The sequence below is a fragment of the Vicugna pacos genome, chromosome 1, assembly GCF_048564905.1.
Source record: "Vicugna pacos chromosome 1, VicPac4, whole genome shotgun sequence".
NCBI classification, from domain to species: Eukaryota; Metazoa; Chordata; class Mammalia; order Artiodactyla; family Camelidae; genus Vicugna; species Vicugna pacos.
In genome coordinates this window covers 82,585,618-82,590,830 of record NC_132987.1, presented here as the reverse complement: position 1 = coordinate 82,590,830, position 5,213 = coordinate 82,585,618, and the positions used below count along the sequence as shown (strand labels likewise).

Here is a 5,213-nt window from a genome sequence, read left to right as displayed (position 1 = left end):
GATATACCCATTAGGATGGCAATCATAAAAGAAAAAAATAAGTGTTAGCAAGGATGTGGGAAAATTGGAATCCTTGTTGCATTGTTGATAAGATGCAAAATGGCATAGCCACTGTGGAAGGCAGTATGGAAGTTCCTCAGAAAGTGAAATACAGAATTACTAGATGATCCAGCAATCCCACTTCTGGGTACACACCCAAAAGTATTGAAAACAAGGACTCAAAACGATACTTACACACTAATGTTAATAGCAGCATCATTCACAATAGCCAAACTGTGGAAATAACCCAGTGTCCACTGACAGATTAAAGGATAAACAAAATGTGGACTACACAAGCCACATACAATGGACTATTACTGACCTTTAGAAAGGAATGAAATCCTGATACATACTACAACACGGATGAACCTTGCAGACATTCCACTAGGTGAAGGCTGGACACAAAAGGACAAATATTGTATGATTCCACTTACGTGAAGTACCTGGAGCAGATAAATTCATGGGGACAATACACTGAGTAGGAGCTACCAGGGACTAGGGGAGGAGGAACTGGGAGTTATTATTTAATGGCTACAGAGTTTCTGTCTGGGATGATGAAAAAGTTCTGGAATTGGGTAGTGATGGTGGTTGCACAACATTGTGAATATATTTAATGCCACTGGATTGTACACTTAAAAGTAACTAATGGTAAATTTTAAGTTATATACATATATAACCACAGTAGAAAAATAAAAAATTAATCCATTGAACACTTAAAAATCTTGATTCAAAATTTTTCTTTTATTTCCTCTTTTATTCTTCTCCATAAATTTTTTTTTTTTGAAAAAGTTAAGGATAAAAAGTGGGTTTAGAAGACAGACATGGTTACTTGGGATCATTTTCTTTGCTCTATTTGATTATTGCCTGAGCTAAGGCACAGGCTCAGACTCACACAAATCCAGAGCTTACCCAGTATCAAGTTTTTATAATGACGTAAAAGAGTCAGGAAATCCAGGGGTTCAGACAAAGCAGAAAGGCTTTGGGGACATTAAGGTGGCTCCCCTTTCTTCTTATGATGAACACACGTTCCCTGCCCTCGAGTGATAGATGAGTCCTCCGGTGGAGGATTATGGGATTATCTCACACAGTGAGGGAATACTTTGTTTATGATACATCTCTGTTTTATACCCTAGATTTCATGTCAATATTCAAGGACATCTTGCTGAGAGCATTCCATAGAGAAGACCCTCCTGCTAGCATACATCATTAGTGTATTTTGCTGGAGGTCCAGAATCATACTGTCTAGGAGATTACACAGAGTTACCTGCCTTCTTCCCCCCATCCTACATGGAGAACCCCAGGGTAATTGGGGGGAAACTGGGTCACAGTCCAGCTGCATTAACTCCTTCCTCCTCATTGACTAATTATTCTGATTGCACATGTGAACTAATACGTACGTACTTGTCTTCTGAAATAATCATTTAATGTACAAACCCAGTATAATATTTTCATGGGAGTTTTCTGCTCCTAAAGCTTGATGTCTAGACCTCTGTATTAGGAATACTCCTCAACAGGTGCATCAGGTGTCACCTGGTGAGCGGGGAGAAGCAGTTCTAAGAGGAAGATTTATAGCAATACAGGCCTACCACAGGAAACAAGGAATCAACCACCTAACTTTCCAATAAACAACCTAACTTCCCATCTAACAAAATTAGAAAAAGAAGAACAAAGCTCAAAGTTAAAAGAAGGAAAGAAATAATCATTGGAGCAGAAATAGAGACAAAAAATAGAAAAGATCAATGAAACTGATTTTTAGAAGAGTTGTTTTTTAAAGGATAAACAAAATTGATAAACCTTCAGTCAGACTCATTTTTAAAAAAAAGAGCAAGAGAGCCCAAATAAAATTAGAAATGAAAAAGGATGAAGTAAAAGAAAAAAGCCACATGTACCGTGAAGTGGCCAGTTCATCATGGTATAGTTTAAGACTGTCACCTAATGGAAAGGTTTATGCAGCAAATGTTCTCTAAATACTTAAAACAGAACCTGAAGGTCATTACTTTCTCTTGATTAAATGCTCCAGAAAACAGAATATACTACTGAAATCCTGTTTGAGTCCCTCAGTCCAGGCTGATACATAGCCATGGAGGCTGTGCCTGTGTTAACAGCATCCTGAGCATCCAAACAAGTAGGAAAACTGAGGGTGACCGGTATTAAGATGGTGCCGCTCCTGTCCATCCTGTAGCTAAAGGACATGTGATTGGCAGCTGAGGTAGGCACGTTCCAATCACAGGGCAAGCTGTAATGTATTTCATTCAGCAACAGCTGAGAGGCCAAGAAGTAGGAATTCCTGTAGAGCAACCATTGGAAACAGCTATGGCAGTAAAGGAGTGCTATAGTTATGTCTGCCCAGATTTAGTAAAAGAATTTAACAAGTATGACACAGATGGGCCAAGCAGATTAAACAGTATACTGGAATCAGGGCAATCTCAAAGAAAGAATTTTCCATTGACGTTGGTTATGACAGATGCTTGGAACCTGAAATCCTTTTTTCATCCAGAATTTGCTAATCCAGACTTTACCTAAGCAGTAGTAGGTGAAATAACTCAGCCTTATCTTGTTGGTGTCAGAGATCTCTCTACAAGAGTATTGACCTCACTTCAATGCATGTGCAGGAACTTTGAATGTCACTTTTCTATTTTGAAGGAAAAAACTTACCAAGTAAAAGATACATTTCAAAAAGTAGCCTCGTACACAACAATGTGAATGTATTTGATGCCACTGAACCGTACGCTTTAAAGAAAAGTGTACACTAAAATGGTAAATTTCATGCTGAATATTACCACAATAAAAGAAATTTTTAAAAAAATTTTAAGCAGCCTCATGACATTTGTCCATAATCTTTCATGGTACAAGGAATTTCAGTAATTAGGAAATACTACCATCCCCAACAAAAGAAAATTGGTTTTTGTTGCAAGTGCTTTTAGAACTAAGAACCTAGTATGGTTGACCCTTGAACAACAAAGGTTTGAACTGCACAGGTCCACTTATATGTGGGTTTTATCAATAGTTAATAATACAGTATTACACACTCCGTGGTTGACTGAATCCACAGACGTGCAACCACACATATGGAGGAACCACGTATACAGGGGAGCCTAAGAAGGGCTAACTGTAACTTATACATGCATTTTCGCCTGAATGGAGGGTCCACGCCCCTATCTTCCACATTGTTCAAGGGTCAATTCTGTATTGGATTCAATCTAATTTCTTGGATTCTTTTTCTTGCTAAAAAAAATTTTTTTTTAAATAAAGACAGACATTAGATCAGTGTGGTTTTTTTTAAAAAGCAACGCTCACAACATTCAGGTATTACCACACCAGTTTCAGCCTCTATTGAAATTTCTTCCCAGTTCACATGTCTAAGCAAATGCTACCGACTCAACCTGTGAGAGGCAGATAGAGTGGTGCTGCATGGGCAAAAGCTTGTCTGCTTTGACAACATTATAATCTCTCCTATGAAAGAAATGAGTGGCAATGCCAATTAAATCTCTATTAGCTAATTTGGGGTGGTTTAGTGGACCTGTTCCCTCTCTGCTCTTTTTTCCTTCTCTCCCTCCCCCTCCCCCCTTCCCTTCCTCCCCGCCTCCCTTCCTCCCCCCGCCCCCTTTGGGGTGTCCTTTGTGTCTGGCTTTGTTCACATAACACAGTGTTTTCAAGGGTTATCCATGGGTAGCATATATCAGCACTTCATTCCTTTTCATGACCGTCTTAGTCATTTCAAGCAGCTTATATCAAAACACCATAGACTGAGCGGCTTAAGTAACATTTATTTCTCGTAGTCCTGAAGCCTGTGACGTCCAAGATAAAGGTGCTGGCATATTTGGTTCGTGGTGAGGGCCCTCTTGCTGGCTTGCAGATGGCCAGCTTCTCACTGGATCCTTACATGGCGGAGAGAGGAGGAAGCTCTAGTGTCTCCTCCATTTCTTATAAGGGTACTAATCCTATCCTGGGGGCTCCACTCTCATGACCTCATCTAAACCTGATTACCTCCTAAAGGCTCCACCTCCTCATATCATCACACTGTGGGCAATGGCTTCAGTGTATGAATGTCGGGAGGAGCAAAGACAGAAACATTCAGTCCATAACATGACCCAATAAAATTCCATTGTACAAACAATGTGGCATTTCATTTATCCATTCATTTGTTGACAGTCATTTGGGTTGTTTCCACTTTTTGACTATTATGAACAGCGCTGCTATGTCTACACTGGTGTAGAAGTTTTGTGTGGCCACATGTTTCAGTTCCCTGGGGGTATCAGGTACCTAGGAGTGGAACTGCTAGCTCATGTGGCAACTTCATGTTTCACGACTCAAGGAACAGGCAATCTGATTTCCCAAGTGGCTGTACCAATTTACAATCCTATAAGCAATGCGTGAGAGTTCCAATGTCTCCAAATCCTCACCAACACTTCCTGTCAGTCTTCTCTGTTATAACCATCCACCCTAGTAGGTGCGAAGTGGTATCGCGCTGTGATTTTGACTTTCAGTTTCCTCATGTCTAATAATGTTGAGCATCTTTTCATGTGCTTATTCGTCATTTGTGAATCTTCTTTGGAAAAATGTCTATTTGAACTCTTCTCCCATTTTTAATTGGATTATTTGCCTCTTTTTATTGAGTATAAGAGCTCTTTCTATATTCTAGATACAAGTTCCTTTTCAGATATATAATTTGCAAATATTTTCTGTCTTCTTTGGGATTGTCTCTTTATTTTCTTGTCAGTGTCCTTTGAAGTACAAAAGAGTTTTTTTTTTTTATTTTGATGATAAACTGCTTTTTTTAAAAGCTTTTGAAGGTCTGGATCCAGAATAGTGTTTTCCTAACACATAATGAAAAGTTTCATAAAATTTTGTAGAAGGTAGGAAAGTAATTCAGGGGTGTATTATGAGAAGAATAAGAGAAGTTAATAACTGATTAAACGGGAAGATTTTTTTGATGGGTAGGAAATTAAATTTCACATAGTTAATATATAAGAATAAAGGCTCTGTAATATATTTGACCTCTTCTCATATGTGTAAATGCACATAAAGCAGATTGCAAGGAGTTCTTTTATAAACACAAGCCAGAGGGGAAAAATCTGTGCTTTCCCCTACACTAAGTGGAACTGAAGGGAAAACAGAGCTATTATTCAGGTAAATAGGTTGGGGTCTACAAACTACACATGGTTACATTAAAG

At 38.7% G+C, this 5,213-nt stretch overlaps 1 pseudogene; it reads left to right on the top strand.

Annotated features, from left to right (window-relative positions):
* The first annotated feature begins 2,050 nt into the window (after positions 1 to 2,050).
* LOC102541135 (actin-related protein 3 pseudogene) lies at positions 2,051 to 2,562 on the top strand (annotated as a pseudogene).
* The last annotated feature ends 2,651 nt before the right edge of the window (positions 2,563 to 5,213 follow it).